Source organism: Adiantum capillus-veneris, chromosome 1 (assembly GCF_014529385.1).
Source record: "Adiantum capillus-veneris isolate H3 chromosome 1, ASM1452938v2, whole genome shotgun sequence".
Taxonomy (NCBI): domain Eukaryota; kingdom Viridiplantae; phylum Streptophyta; class Polypodiopsida; order Polypodiales; family Pteridaceae; genus Adiantum; species Adiantum capillus-veneris.
In genome coordinates this window covers 106,590,228-106,607,414 of record NC_140931.1, presented here as the reverse complement: position 1 = coordinate 106,607,414, position 17,187 = coordinate 106,590,228, and positions in this window count along the sequence as shown.

Sequence of the window (17,187 nt, the reverse complement as noted above, 5' to 3'; positions counted from 1 at the left end):
GAGAGATTCGCAATGCAAAATGTTTTTTACAAGGCAAGAAAATACTCACGATTGATTGTACGCAGTGACCAGAAAGCGCACTAGATCAAAGTTGACTCTGCTAAACCAGTTCATCAGACTCAAAAAGGAAACTGAGTTGTTCTGTAGATAAGGCGATATCAGCAGATCTATTACGTATACTTTCTCTTGAACCTGAGGGGGCAGAAGCGAGATAGTGTGGCTAACATGAACAAATGGCAAAGATTAGACTTGAACATCAATTGAGGCAATACCGAGTGAGTGGGGCAGCTATCAAATTCCATACGCCACTAATTCGCTTGGTATTGACCCATGTCTTGGCTGAAATGAAGAAGAACTTGATGACTGCCGCAAAGACATGGGTCAATACCGAGCGAGTCAGCGGCGGATTCCAATTCCATAAGCAACTGACCCGCTTGGTATTGACCCATGTCTTTAAGGTAGTGAACCATTATAAAGAAAAACTTGGCAACTGCCACTGAGACATGGGTCAATACCAAGCGAGTAGTACCAAAATCCAATTTCATTAGCCACACTATCTCGCTTGGTATTGACCCATGTCTCGGTAGAGATCCATTTAATGAGCATAAGAATTACCACAAAGAAACATTGACGACCTCATTTGTCTACATTATCGAGGTTGGTAATGCAGGCATCCTCTGACCTTGCAGGCAGCTGTATGTGCGCATGCAGAGGCGTTGAGCTCAACAAAATTCTCAACTCCTCTCCATTCTCTTCGTTGATTTGCTCTAAAATAATTGACTCATCCGATACATTGGATGGCCCTTCTGATGCAGAGCCTTGCCCTTCCCTTTCTTGAGCTGGCTCCCGGGCTGCCTCAGGCTCCTCCCTAACAGCCTCATGCTCCTCAGGCTATGGAACATTTTCCTTCAATATTGGTTGCTCCATAGATGCCTCAGGCTCCACCGTGACGTGCTCTTGTCCCTCATCATCCACGATGGGCTACGGATCCTCCATGACTTGCTCATTTTGGTGTCTAGGTGGCTCCTCGATAACTGTCTCTGTTTCTTCCATGACTGCCTCGGGGTCCACTCTGTCTTGCTCTTGGCCCTCTGCGGCTATCTCAGCCTGCCCATCTGTGTCGTTTCTCTCGACCCATGATCGGGTCCTTCTGCTGTTTGTTTCAGTCCTAGACGGCTCTGTCTGTCGTGCACGAGGATGGAGAGGGGGGATGTTGAGAATATCCATGGTTCTACTATCCCGGATAGTCACTCGCTGAAGCAGCCCATCATAGCGGAAACGAAGCCTATGAAGAGTATCAAAATCCTGCGGCATGATAGTGACGCGGTGTGCATGAGCAGCCAGGATAAATCCATCGCTGAAGAATTCCACGAGGTAGTCTTCAACAATTTCTTGAAGGCAGAGGAGTGCACTGCTGGCCCATCGCATGCCGACTCTCCACTACTCGCAAATCTCCCGCACTACTCGTTGGAAAGGGAGACGTGGAATAGCAGGTTGAACGTGTCGTTCTATCATGCACAGCTCTTGTAGTACACCTCTGTGCGCCTCATATCGGCGTCTTCTTGCTTGAGAATTCAAAGATTCACCTGTTGCCCTCCTAGCGCAGGCCTTTACACGAAGCATCTCTACAAATACAATAACACCAAAAGACAATTCATTTGTCAGCACAAGGGACTTCAGATTTAAGAAAAGGTCAGTACCAAGAGAATAGGTGCATAGGAAAGAGTTGCCTTGCCTTATTCGCTTGGTATTGACCTCAGAAAATAGTAATGGTAGACATGACTTATATTTTCTGAGGTCACTATCGAGCGAAGAGGTGCATAGGAAAGAGTTTGCCTTGCCTTATTTTCTCGGTAGTGACTTCAAAAAAAGTAATAGCCGATATCACTTACATTTTTTGAGATCACTACCAAGCGAACAGGTTTGCAACCCCTACAACAAAATACCTTATTCGCTGGGTAGTGACCTCAGAAAAGTGTACAAGCAAGCGAACAGGTTTGCATCCCGTTGATACAAAATACCAATGTGAAGGAGATCTTAAATCGATGCGGTTCTAACTGTCATGTCCTTCCCTCCAATCACCTCCCCTAATATCGGGGGGATGGTACGATTGAATCTCTCTCCCACGTCCACCTCCCATGAAACCTCATGGCAATACCACCCCTCACAGACCACTAACTCATAAGCCAGAGCCCAGGCTCTGCTTTTTAGGCATGTCTGAAAGTCTATTTAAGAAGCAGGGTTTCACAGAACAACTAAAAGAAGCTTGGATAGTGGCGATGCATTTTCAAGGTATACTCCCGCAGCACCAGCAACACCGCATACGGGCCCTCCTCATGAGGTCCCCCCTTGGCCCTCCCCCGATGTTACCTTTAATGTTCTCGACGGACACAGCTCGGGAGTGGCTGCTGTCAACACGGGAGTCAATTCTCGAGGTAAGCCGCTGGTAATTATTTGCTTTCTGCTCCCAATTTCCAAGCTCCTAGTTTGAAGAGCTTACTTGCTAAATGCTCTATGCAGGATGCTAGCCTGAAGCTGCAGCAAATGTTGACCGTCAGGCAGAGGGTCTCAATCCTTAAAGACTCTCTGGAAGCAAGAAGGCCTGAAGACATGCAGCGATTGCTTACCGAGAATGGCTCTATGGAGGCAATCATTAATTGGATTCAGGAAATGAAGGATGAAGTGCTTGAGCTAGCAAGTAAATATGAGGAAGCCATTAACTTTGCAAACAAGCTTTGCGAAGAGATAGCCTGGCTGTGAAGAAACCCCCGGAAATTAATAGGCCACTCTTTGTAAAGTCTGTAGTGTTTTGTAACTCAAACCCGGTGTTCAGCTGTAATTTTGTTTCTTTATTATAAAATCAAAAGGTGTATTTGGCAAAAGAAAACCCTAAATCCGCAACAAGCAGGGGTTACCTTCCCCTTATTTGCTTAGTATTGACCTCTGTACTAGCAGACATCGCTTAACTTTTCTTTTGGTCAGTACCAAGCGAATAGGGCCCTTCGGACTAAGTGACCTTACCTTATTCACTTGGTACTGACCAACTACACAAAATACAAGCACACGTGACCGAAATCAAAATGCGTATTTGGCAAAAGAAAGCCCTAAATCCGCAACAAGCAGGGGTTACCTTCCCCTTATTTGCTTAGTATTGACCTCTGTACTAGCAGACATCACTTAACTTTTCTTTTGGTCATTACCAAGCGAATAGGACCCTTCGGACTAAGTGACCTTACCTTATTCGCTTGGTACTGACCAGCTACCTAAAATACAAGCGCACGGGACCGAAATCAAAACGCGTATTTGGCAAAAGAAAACCCTAAATCCGCAACAAGTAGGGGTTACCTTCCCCTTATTTGCTTAGTATTGACCTCTGTACTAGCAGACATCACTTAACTTTTCTTTTGGTCAGTACCAAGCGAATAGGGCTCTTCGGACTAAGTGACCTTACCTTATTCGCTTGGTACTGACCAGCTACCTAAAATACAAGTGCACAGAAGGGTAGTAAGTAGCATACCTCTTCACTGTGTGTAGAGTTCCGCGTCGTTGAAGCACTGCAGAACAAGAGTAAGAGAAGGAGGATGCGCGAGAGTAAGAGGTGATGGAGTTTGCTTACCGCGTAGCGTTGATGGGGGTAGAGTGAATTAGAATGATGCGCAGTAGAGGACGCGAAAAGAGGCAGAATAGTTGAAACTGGAGATGTTTGGCGGGGGTAATGCCTCAACTTAGAATGCTTACCTCGGGGAGGGTGACAATGTATTCGTAAAGACCAAATGTAGTACGAAATGCGGTCTTTACAATGTCTTGATCAACTATCCTTATTTGATGATAGCCACTTTTTAGGTCAATCCTACTGAAGTAGGTCGATCCTTGTAGCTTATCAAATAGGTCTTCTACCCGTGGAACGGGAAACCTATTCTTGATAGTGATCCTATTTAGTGCTCTATAGTCGACACACATACGATATGTGCCGTCTTTCTTTTGCACTAATAGCACAGGTGAGCAAAATGGAGATGAGCTAGGCCTAACCATGCCCTTATCAACTAACTCATGCACTTGCCGCATAATCTCCTCTTGTTGAGCTTGAGAAACTCTATAAGGAGGTTTGTTAGGCGGTGAACTTCCTGGAAGAAGTTCAATTGCATGGTCGTCATTACCTCGTTTAGGAGGTAGCTCACAAGGGATGTCGTCAATAAAGACATCTTGAAACCCCTTGAGAAAATTGGATAACTCTAATTCCTTTTGGTTGCTTTTATTTTCTTTTGCTAAAGCATTAGGTTCATTTTGAGAATCTTTAACAAAAATCATGTACACGGAAATAGAGCTCTTTATTGACTTGTTGAAAGCTGGTGTATGTACAATGGGGATGGTGTTACCCATCTCCTTAGCATCTATATACATGTCCTTTTCCCTGAACTTAAAGGAGATTCTCCTTTCAGGAAATTTAACATGGGCAGCCAGACGGTCAAACCATGGTGCCCCTAGGATTACATCCTCATGCTTGAGAGGAGAGATAAAGAAGTCCTCTTTGTCCACATAGCCTTGGACATGAAGCCTCAATTTCCCGATTAAGGGAGTGACTGAAGCTTCTTGCCCCTTGAAGGCACTGTCTGCGGGTAGGATATCTCCCATCTCGTAGGATTGTATGCCTAGCTTGGTGGCTAACTCCATAGATATGAAATTGTGAGTAGAACCAGGGTCAAAGAGAATAAAAGCATCATGTTCTCTTACCTTTCCCCAAGCATGGCATAGAGGAGATCCTTTGTGGTGAGTTTGATGAATCTCCTCCTCTTGGATTTCAACCAAAGAAGCTCTAGGAGGATCTTGGCGGTTGTTCTTTTGGGGACAAGCGCGATACGCATGCCCTTGTTCGCCGCACTTGAAACACCGGTTATCTTTACGATAATGCTCAAGCTCTTCAGGAGAGAGTTTATTCTTTCCTTTGTAAACTCCCTTCTCTTTAGCTTTGTTGGAATTGCCCTTAGGAGACTTTTGGACATTGTCCTTCCCCTTAGGCTCATTGGAACCCTTGTTTTCCGGGGGCTTATTATTTCTTTTACCCCCCGTTTGGAAATTGATTCGCGAGGCCACCATAGTATGGTGTATTACCGCCGATATGGTACGTGGCCTTTGGGAGTTGACATACTCCGCCATTTCTTCGGTTAAGCCCGCACAAAATTGTTGCTTTTGCTCTCCAAAATCCAACTTTTTGAAGACAGTAGCCTTGAGTTGTAGGTCCCAAAACTTGTCTACATATTTGTGGATGGATTCATTGGGAGAGAGCTTTAAGCTTCGCCATTCGGTGAGTACTTTGTCTTTGGCATCGGTGGCCAAAAACTGCTTCATAATGGAAGCTCTTAAAGCCTTCCATGTTCGTGGAGCTTCACCGTTGGCTCGTAGGCTAGACCACCATTGTCTGGCGGACTTTTGAAAGTGCATAGCTACATGGCGTAGCTTAGAGGACTCCGTGAAGCCCTCATCTCCAAACGCCGCATCGAATTGCTGGATAAAGGCCAAAACTTTGTCTGTAGCACCGAAGGTGCCATCATAGGTAAGGAAAGAGATGCTCTTCCCTCTCTCTTTGAATTTCTTCAGCTTGGACGACCTCTTCCATGCGGCATAGGATTTCCTATGGCCTCTTCTTTTTGATGGTTCAAAAGTTGCACCATCACTTTCTTCGAAAGATGAAGAATTTGAAGAAGGTGGAGAAGAGGGTGACCTCTTTCTTGCCTCTTTCTTGTCTTGATCTTTGTCGTCTTCACCATAGCTTTCATAAGAGGAAGAGGATGAAGAAGATGGAGAAGAGGGTGTCCTCTTTCTCGCCTTTTTCTTCTCTTGCTTTTTATCATCCCTCTTTGAATTATGGCGTGGAGAAGAGTGTGATGGTCTTCTCCGCTTTGGTGGTGATGGAGAGCGTTTAGCCCGCCGTCTTCGTGGAGCCATCTTCGCCGAGGTGGCGGGAGACTCGCTTCTTTCTCGTTCCTTCGGTGGAGGCTCTTGAGTTCTCCTTTGGGAAGGAGATGCATCATCCAGAAGTAAGTTCTTGAGCCCTTCATATGGATTCTCTTCTTCTTCCCGAATCGGAGAGAGACCTCTTTTGGTAGTCTCACAAGGAGGCTTCCTAGGTGTTCTCTCGTCATGGTGATGAGCTTGGAGAATCCCGTGAGCACGGAGCTGCCGTTGCACTTCACTTTGGAGAGATGGATTGCCCATGGCTTGTTGAAGCCTAGAAACAAGATAGTTAACAAGCATTGAAGCATCATTAGTAGCTTGCTCATGAGCAAAATCAAAGTTATCAACATTAATTTCACTCTCTTTACTATTGTCAGCCATTCTAACAACTTTTAGGTGTAAACTTTTTAGGTGTACTTTGGCACTTCAAGCCCTAGTTGCTACTCCTCTTTACCCCTTTAGAAAAAGCACTCAAGCTACTGTACCTGCGGCTCGAATACCATTAATTGCAAGGAATAGAAGAGAGGGTCTTTCGACACCAAAACAGCACCGGCTCCTGTCAAGCTTCTAATAGCTCAATAGTGGTTAAGCCGTAGGCAAGCCCCGTAGGACTCCACTATTAAGACCATAGCTCTCGACGGTGATGCCCCGTTAACTGCACAAAGGCAGGCGCACTGCAAGGCTGAAAAATCCCTATTCTACTTACTCACAGGCAATTAATAATACCAACCATTTGTAGCTAGCTTGAGGACCTCCCTTCTTGAGCAAGAAAAGAGAAACCTTGAGCTCTGATACCAATGTAACATTTAATGGCCTAAAATCTTATGTGTAGCGGAAATTAGCATGAACATAGTGGGCATTTCATTAGAATAGATTCCTAATGAGAATTACAAGAGTGCTTTAATGGAGAGAGCAACAAAAAGCATAAAACCTAGTTAGATAGCATCGACAATACTTTCAAAAGAGAGAGATATTAAGCTATTGACAACAGTTGAGGACCGGATTTGCATGGAGCCGGTCCCCCCTCCAAAAGGCTTTGTATTATGGTTTCTCCCATCAAGAGAGACATTGTACAATACAATTCTTTGTGTTCCTTCAAGACTAGCTAGTGCAATGAAGATGGAAGCTTCATACACCAAGCAAAACACTTAATCAAACACAACTTGAATTATCCCCGTTCTCAGACCCAAGACCTCACACACCTTCGAAGATGGTGAGAGCTAGCAGGGTATGAGAGTAGATTGAGAGGAAAAAGAAGTATCTTACGATAAAGAAGTACATCTCCTCACATAATCACTCATATTAGCATAGCTTAGCTTAGTAATTAGCTTGGTAGAGAAGATGAGCATGCATTGAAGCTTGGCTCTTGGTTGGATTTGCATCCACATGCCAAGAGAGTGTTGATGTAGGCTTCTATCTCACAAGCTTGGAGTAGGTGATGAGCTCTCCATTAAAGCTTGGGAGGAGATAGAGTATTTTCCCTTCACACATGGTCAAGTGTGAGAGTGTGTGTGTCAAATGCCAAGCAAAAATCAGCCCCCCCTCTCTCTTGGGCGAGCCCTAGCTGCTAAATAAGTCTGGCCTTTGCCTCATTGGACCTCCCCAGGTCAAGCCAATAGGAATTAAGCAGCATAAGTGATAGCCTTTAGACATGTGTCCCCCTTTCCCCTTTTGTGAGAGCTTTAGGTAATTAAATAATTAAACTAAACTCTCATTGGACCCCTTTGCCTCCTGGCCAATAGGAATCAGGCAAGCCATGGGGCTCCTGAATGCTCATTGGACCCCTTGGGAGACTGCCCAATAGTCTTCTAGGAGACTTAATTCTCATTGGTTTCTTTTATTAAATGTTTTTAAATTAATTAAACTAGATTTACTCTAGCTTAATTCTCATTGGTCCACTTCAAGGGTCTTCCAATAGGAATTGGGCACACCTTGTGGGCATCTGGCCTAGGGAGCTGACATGTGTCCCTCATTCCCTTTGTGTAAAGGGAGCCTGTGTGTGTGTGTGTGGCTTTCTCTCTCATCCCCTAGCTTTGGGGCTCGCCCCCTCCCATGTAGGGATGTAGAAAGACTTTTTGGGCACACACTAAGCATCCAATTTTCCCTAGGGTTGACCTTTGGACACAACCTTTGAATTTTGGAACCTTAGCATTTTGGAAGTCTTAATGGGCTGAACCTTAGGGTCTTTTTGGCCCATTGTTTCACATGGCTCTTTTGCAGATGGCCCCCCCTTTTGGATCCCTATTTTCCCTCCTTTGGATCCCTACTGTGGCCGGTCTGCTAACTTAACCAATATTCTAGCTTTTTCTCCCTTGGCACTTCCCCACATTAAATGATCAGTTTAATATGAGAAAATCATTTAGGAGAATTAGATATTGATTATTATGACATTACCTCTCTCTTGAAATCATAGTCGTTCTCGACTATGGTGTAGAGAAGATAAAGCATATGCATGAGTCCTTTTCTTAGCGGGTAGAGGATCCCTATGTTACCCTACGACATCATTCCATAATGGATGACTAGTCCATTTGGCGCTTGAGAGCCTGAGGCTGCCGCAAGCATGTCTGCACATTAGTCCTATCAGTCTTCCATAGTAGAGTGACAAGCTCTACTTGGTGTTTGGGAGACGTCGTCTCCACAAACTTGATCTAAGCATGCATACTACTTCATTTTTGTGCACAAATAAAGAAAAAGAAAGTCTTATAAGACAAAAATTTTTGTTCATTTTTAACATTTTGTACATTTGCTTACTCTTGGGAAGCATTGTAAGCATTGACAAGGTTTAGGTTATCCTTTAATTGTATGCCTTGCATCCATCTAGCATCTTCAAAAGGATAATTCTTAAACTTAATAAGATATCGTCTGATAGTCTTACCGCCTCTTAATACCTTGTCTTCATGTCGGAGAATGGACTCGGGCTGCAGCACCTCCTCGTGGTCCTCGATCTCCGGTGGGTCTTCAATAGTTGGTTCTTGAGGTGGCTCTCCTTTGTAAGGCTTTAAGAGGCTCACATGAAAAGCATTGTGTATGAGCCAATGATTGGGCAACTTAAGTTGATAGGCCATCTCATTGATTGGCCTAAGAATCTGGAAGGGACCATAATACCTTTTTGCTAGTTTAGCATAGTACTTTTGGTGGCCCGTAGGATTCTTGCCCGTCGTGTGCCTTAATCGAGCCTTGAGAAACTTTAACAAGACCCAATCGTTTTCTTTAAAGGCTTGGGCTTTTCTGTGCTTGTCAGCAGCAGCCTTTTGCCTTTGCTGTGAGATAGAGATAGCATCCTTAATCTTTTGGAAAGATTCTTGTAGGTCTCGGCTATACTCATCTGCAGCGAAGATCTTCCCATGTACCTTAAGTAGCAAGGGACTTTTTGATCTTCCCTCAATTACCTCGAAAGGTGCTTTTCCTGTAGAAGTATGTACAGTGTTATTGTAAGCATACTCTACTAAAGGTAAGTACTTCTCCCATTGGGATCTTTGATCTACTTCCGTTACATAGGCTTTTAGTAGATCGAGAATGGTTAGGTTAGCTATTTCACTTTGGCCATCAGTTTGTGGATGATAGGCCGAAGAGAAGTTTAGCCTTGTTCCTAAATTCTCAAAGAGACCCTTCCAGAAATTACTGGTCATTCTAGGATCTCTATCCGACACTATGGACATTGGCAAGCCATGGTACTTGAAAATTTGTGAAATGAAGAGGGTTGCCATTTGATGGGCTTTGATAGTCTTTTTGACAGGTATAAAATGAGCTTGTTTACTGAACCTGTCTACTATCGTCCATATTCCCGTATTCCCATGGATAGACTTAGGCAATCCAAAGATAAAATCCATGGATATGCTCTCCCAAGGTGAATTAGGGATTGGCAAGGGTTGAAGCAATCCAAGTTGCTTCCCCTATCAAATTTTGTCTTTTGACATACCACACATTTGGAAACATACTCGTGTATGTTCACTCTCATGGTAGGCCAATAGAAATATGTTTCAATTCCCTTTAGGGTAGACTGAATCCCTCTATGCCCCGCATATGGGGGAGCATGAGATTCATACATTACTTTCTCACGTAGTGAGTTAGTAACGCATAGTCTATTGCCATAGAGAAGATAACCATCTTGTAAAGTAAATGGTTCTTCTTTCTTCCCTAATGCAAGGGCTGAAATCACATCTCTAAAATCGGGATCAATAGCATACTCATCTATCATTGAAGATAGATCATTGTGAGTTGCTATAGAAACCGCATTCACTCTCGGTCGTCTTGAGAGTGCATCGGCTACTTGATTATGCTTGCCAGCAATGTTAGCAATATGAAAATGAAATTGCGAAAGGAAATTTGCCCACCTCATTTGTTTGTCGGAGAGCTTGGTCTGCGTCATGAAGTACTTAAGACTTTGGTGATCCGTTCGCAGAATGAAAGGAGTCCCCAATAAATAGTGCTTCCATGAGTCTAAGGCATGTAGAACTGCAAGGAGTTCTTTTTCGTATATGCCTAGAGCTTGCTCAACAGGGTCGAGCCTTCGACTCTCATAGCCTATGGCGTGCCCTTCTTGGAGCAAAACAGCCCCAAGGCAATCACCACAAGCATCACATTGGACCTCAAATGGTTTTGAGAGATTCGGTAGTGTAAGCACAGGTTGAGAGATAAGCTTTTCTTTAAGCTTTTCGAAAGCATTGTTCTCCTTAGCAGACCACGTATACCTAACATTTTTCTTTGTTAGGTCATGTAATGGTCCCGCCATTTGTGAGAACTTTTCTATGAAGCGTCTATAGTATGCACACATACCTATAAAGCTTCTTAGTTCATGAAGATTCCTTGGTTTAGGCCATCCTTTTATTACCTCTAACTTAGATGTATCCATTTCGATTCCATCTTGAGAGATAATGTGACCTAAATATTGAATCTCTTGCAAGAAAAATTCACTTTTCTTTCGATTAACATAAAGTTTATTCTCTCTTAAAACTTGAAATATTACCTGGAGGTGTTGCTTGTGTTCCTCCAATGAATTAGAGTAGATGATAATATCATCAAAGAACACTCCAGTGAAGGTTCGATGAGGCCTGAACAGCTTCTCCATCAAGCGGTTAAATGTGGCTGGTGCATTAGTCAAGCCAAAAGGCATGACAATGTATTCGTAAAGACCAAATGTAGTACGAAATGCGGTCTTTACAATGTCTTGATCAACTATCCTTATTTGATGATAGCCACTTTTTAGGTCAATCCTACTGAAGTAGGTCGATCCTTGTAGCTTATCAAATAGGTCTTCTACCCGTGGAACGGGAAACCTATTCTTGATAGTGATCCTATTTAGTGCTCTATAGTCGACACACATACGATATGTGCCGTCTTTCTTTTGCACTAATAGCACAGGTGAGCAAAATGGAGATGAGCTAGGCCTAACCATGCCCTTCTCAACTAACTCATGCACTTGCCGCATAATCTCCTCTTGTTGAGCTTGAGAAACTCTATAAGGAGGTTTGTTAGGCGGTGAACTTCCTGGAAGAAGTTCAATTGCATGGTCGTCATTACCTCGTTTAGGAGGTAGCTCACAAGGGATGTCGTCAATAAAGACATCTTGAAACCCCTTGAGAAAATTGGATAACTCTAATTCCTTTTGGTTGCTTTTATTTTCTTTTGCTAAAGCATTAGGTTCATTTTGAGAATCTTTAACAAAAATCATGTACACGGAAATAGAGCTCTTTATTGACTTGTTGAAAGCTGGTGTATGTACAATGGGGATGGTGTTACCCATCTCCTTAGCATCTATATACATGTCCTTTTCCCTGAACTTAAAGGAGATTCTCCTTTCAGGAAATTTAACATGGGCAGCCAGACGGTCAAACCATGGTGCCCCTAGGATTACATCCTCATGCTTGAGAGGAGAGATAAAGAAGTCCTCTTTGTCCACATAGCCTTGGACATGAAGCCTCAATTTCCCGATTAAGGGAGTGACTGAAGCTTCTTGCCCCTTGAAGGCACTGTCTGCGGGTAGGATATCTCCCATCTCGTAGGATTGTATGCCTAGCTTGGTGGCTAACTCCATAGATATGAAATTGTGAGTAGAACCAGGGTCAAAGAGAATAAAAGCATCATGTTCTCTTACCTTTCCCCAAGCATGGCATAGAGGAGATCCTTTGTGGTGAGTTTGATGAATCTCCTCCTCTTGGATTTCAACCAAAGAAGCTCTAGGAGGATCTTGGCGGTTGTTCTTTTGGGGACAAGCGCGATACGCATGCCCTTGTTCGCCGCACTTGAAACACCGGTTATCTTTACGATAACGCTCAAGCTCTTCAGGAGAGAGTTTATTCTTTCCTTTGTAAACTCCCTTCTCTTTAGCTTTGTTGGAATTGCCCTTAGGAGACTTTTGGACATTGTCCTTCCCCTTAGGCTCATTGGAACCCTTGTTTTCCGGGGGCTTATTATTTCTTTTACCCCCCGTTTGGAAATTGATTCGCGAGGCCACCATAGTATGGTGTATTACCGCCGATATGGTACGTGGCCTTTGGGAGTTGACATACTCCGCCATTTCTTCGGTTAAGCCCGCACAAAATTGTTGCTTTTGCTCTCCAAAATCCAACTTTTTGAAGACAGTGGCTTTGAGTTGTAGGTCCCAAAACTTGTCTACATATTTGTGGATGGATTCATTGGGAGAGAGCTTTAAGCTTCGCCATTCGGTGAGTACTTTGTCTTTGGCATCGGTGGCCAAAAACTGCTTCATAATGGAAGCTCTTAAAGCCTTCCATGTTCGTGGAGCTTCACCGTTGGCTCGTAGGCTAGACCACCATTGTCTGGCGGACTTTTGAAAGTGCATAGCTACATGGCGTAGCTTAGAGGACTCCGTGAAGCCCTCATCTCCAAACGCCGCATCGAATTGCTGGATAAAGGCCAAAACTTTGTCTGTAGCACCGAAGGTGCCATCATAGGTAAGGAAAGAGATGCTCTTCCCTCTCCTTTTTGAATTTCTTCAGCTTGGACGACCTCTTCCATGCGGCATAGGATTTCCTATGGCCTCTTCTTTTTGATGGTTCAAAAGTTGCACCATCACTTTCTTCGAAAGATGAAGAATTTGAAGAAGGTGGAGAAGAGGGTGACCTCTTTCTTGCCTTTTCTTGTCTTGATCTTTGTCGTCTTCACCATAGCTTTCATAAGAGGAAGAGGATGAAGAAGATGGAGAAGAGGGTGTCCTCTTTCTCGCCTTTTTCTTCTCTTGCTTTTTATCATCCCTCTTTGAATTATGGCGTGGAGAAGAGTGTGATGGTCTTCTCCGCTTTGGTGGTGATGGAGAGCGTTTAGCCCGCCGTCTTCGTGGAGCCATCTCGCCGAGGTGGCGGGAGACTCGCTTCTTTCTCGTTCCTTCGGTGGAGGCTCTTGAGTTCTCCTTTGGGAAGGAGATGCATCATCCAGAAGTAAGTTCTTGAGCCCTTCATATGGATTCTCTTCTTCTTCCCGAATCGGAGAGAGACCTCTTTTGGTAGTCTCACAAGGAGGCTTCCTAGGTGTTCTCTCGTCATGGTGATGAGCTTGGAGAATCCCGTGAGCACGGAGCTGCCGTTGCACTTCACTTTGGAGAGATGGATTGCCCATGGCTTGTTGAAGCCTAGAAACAAGATAGTTAACAAGCATTGAAGCATCATTAGTAGCTTGCTCATGAGCAAAATCAAAGTTATCAACATTAATTTCACTCTCTTTACTATTGTCAGCCATTCTAACAACTTTTAGGTGTAAACTTTTTAGGTGTACTTTGGCACTTCAAGCCCTAGTTGCTACTCCTCTTTACCCCTTTAGAAAAAGCACTCAAGCTACTGTACCCGCGGCTCGAATACCATTAATTGCAAGGAATAGAAGAGAGGGTCTTTCGACACCAAAACAGCACCGGCTCCTGTCAAGCTTCTAATAGCTCAATAGTGGTTAAGCCGTAGGCAAGCCCCGTAGGACTCCACTATTAAGACCATAGCTCTCGACGGTGATGCCCCGTTAACTGCACAAAGGCAGGCGCACTGCAAGGCTGAAAAATCCCTATTCTACTTACTCACAGGCAATTAATAATACCAACCATTTGTAGCTAGCTTGAGGACCTCCCTTCTTGAGCAAGAAAAGAGAAACCTTGAGCTCTGATACCAATGTAACATTTAATGGCCTAAAATCTTATGTGTAGCGGAAATTAGCATGAACATAGTGGGCATTTCATTAGAATAGATTCCTAATGAGAATTACAAGAGTGCTTTAATGGAGAGAGCAACAAAAAGCATAACACCTAGTTAGATAGCATCGACAATACTTTCAAAAGAGAGAGATATTAAGCTATTGACAACAGTTGAGGACCGGATTTGCATGGAGCCGGTCCCCCCTCCAAAAGGCTTTGTATTATGGTTTCTCCCATCAAGAGAGACATTGTACAATACAATTCTTTGTGTTCCTTCAAGACTAGCTAGTGCAATGAAGATGGAAGCTTCATACACCAAGCAAAACACTTAATCAAACACAACTTGAATTATCCCCGTTCTCAGACCCAAGACCTCACACACCTTCAAAGATGGTGAGAGCTAGCAGGGTATGAGAGTAGATTGAGAGGAAAAAGAAGTATCTTACGATAAAGAAGTACATCTCCTCACATAATCACTCATATTAGCATAGCTTAGCTTAGTAATTAGCTTGGTAGAGAAGATGAGCATGCATTGAAGCTTGGCTCTTGGTTGGATTTGCATCCACATGCCAAGAGAGTGTTGATGTAGGCTTCTATCTCACAAGCTTGGAGTAGGTGATGAGCTCTCCATTAAAGCTTGGGAGGAGATAGAGTATTTTCCCTTCACACATGGTCAAGTGTGAGAGTGTGTGTGTCAAATGCCAAGCAAAAATCAGCCCCCCCTCTCTCTTGGGCGAGCCCTAGCTGCTAAATAAGTCTGGCCTTTGCCTCATTGGACCTCCCCAGGTCAAGCCAATAGGAATTAAGCAGCATAAGTGATAGCCTTTAGACATGTGTCCCCCTTTCCCCTTTTGTGAGAGCTTTAGGTAATTAAATAATTAAACTAAACTCTCATTGGACCCCTTTGCCTCCTGGCCAATAGGAATCAGGCAAGCCATGGGGCTCCTGAATGCTCATTGGACCCCTTGGGAGACTGCCCAATAGTCTTCTAGGAGACTTAATTCTCATTGGTTTCTTTTATTAAATGTTTTTAAATTAATTAAACTAGATTTACTCTAGCTTAATTCTCATTGGTCCACTTCAAGGGTCTTCCAATAGGAATTGGGCACACCTTGTGGGCATCTGGCCTAGGGAGCTGACATGTGTCCCTCATTCCCTTTGTGTAAAGGGAGCCTGTGTGTGTGTGTGTGGCTTTCTCTCTCGTCCCCTAGCTTTGGGGCTCGCCCCCTCCCATGTAGGGATGTAGAAAGACTTTTTGGGCACACACTAAGCATCCAATTTTCCCTAGGGTTGACCTTTGGACACAACCTTTGAATTTTGGAACCTTAGCATTTTGGAAGTCTTAATGGGCTGAACCTTAGGGTCTTTTTGGCCCATTGTTTCACATGGCTCTTTTGCAGATGGCCCCCCCTTTTGGATCCCTATTTTCCCTCCTTTGGATCCCTACTGTGGCCGGTCTGCTAACTTAACCAATATTCTAGCTTTTTCTCCCTTGGCACTTCCCCACATTAAATGATCAGTTTAATATGAGAAAATCATTTAGGAGAATTAGATATTGATTATTATGACACCCTCCAATGCACTGCTTGTACAAGACAGGTGTATGAAGCACTTAAAAAAATGTCGCTTATTGGAATTCTACCATGGTTTGTTCTGTTACTTATACTTGCAGACGGATGGTGAGTCAGAGACTTCGCAGTCAACAACTTTCGGCAGTTGTCCATTGGCGCCGAAGGAAGAGGTAGAGGATGTGGAGGTGCAATTCAACCCAGAAGAAGAGCGGGAAGAGGTACAAAAGGAACCATTTGATGCTGGCTTAACTCTTGTTTCTCTTGCGGATGCAGCAATAGGGTGCAAGCAAGAAATCCCAAGTATGGAAGCGACTTTGCCTCTGAATTGTGCTCCCAACAGCTTTGCTATGGTGGGCGACACCCACTATGTTCTGCTCACAGATATCATGCATGAGCTCAATATACGGGAGGACTACTGCCTAGCGGCAATTGCAAATTTTTGTGAGGCAGACATGGGGTTTGTGGACGATGATGGAGTGGACCAACATCTTATTGCTGACACAACTGTCCGCGACTCACAGTTCACTTCAGGGTTGCAACTGATTAAAGATACGTTCAATGAGGCGAAGTCCGGAGAGGCCAATTTGCCAACAGATGAGCAGTTTGAATTGACAACAAAACAACTCGGCTTGGAAAACATGGGTAGACACGTGGCACCCGAATATCATGTAATGAATAGTTAGTCTATTCACTTGTGGGGGGGGGTCGATGCTGGAAATGGACGAGAATCAGATGGTAACTTTTGTCGTGCATTTAGATGGTATTAGAGATGGCCGAGTGATAAAATATCATGAACTTTTTTTTTTGCTGCCAGGTGCTAGTGTATGACGATAGTTTCCTTAGAAGAGCGGGAGGCTCATGGCAATGGCTTGTCACTGGAGTCCAAGGCAAGGATGCGGAGTTGTCTCACTACATTGGGCATTTCAACCACAAAAAGGTTTGTAGAAACAATTCAAGTACTTGAAAATTGTACTCATCTCACTTACGGCCCATAAATTCATTGCAATTATTATGTAGATTATAATATACCACAAGGAATACTCCGATGACAATGCAAAGTTCCCACTATTTGCAATGAAAGTTATTACAAGATTGTGTGGTGGGCACCCCCTCCCACTAAACGCAAAAAGAATAATTCTCATTGAAAAACAATTTGCTCTACGTGTATTTGGCATTGGGTATGGGTGCCAGGCACTCAAAGCCCCCTATTTCATGTCCTACATAGCTCAGGCTCTGGCTGCAGGGGTTGAAGACCCGGAAAGCTTAGATCCATACAATAAGCGGCTGTTTCTGAGGGAAAGAAGACACATGATTCCCGTGGGGATGCTGCCATCAACAGAGGAACGAGCTCGTCTACAGATCTTGTACATCGAAGAAATACAAAGTGAGGAGGAAGGAGGTGCATCGAAGAGGATAAAAACGACAGGCTCAGGTCCATCTTCTCCCGTCCTGACTCGTGACCGGTGCCACCTCGCATGGCGCTTCGCCGCATTTGAAGCTCCCCAAGCCATCTGTTTCTTCTCTTTGCGG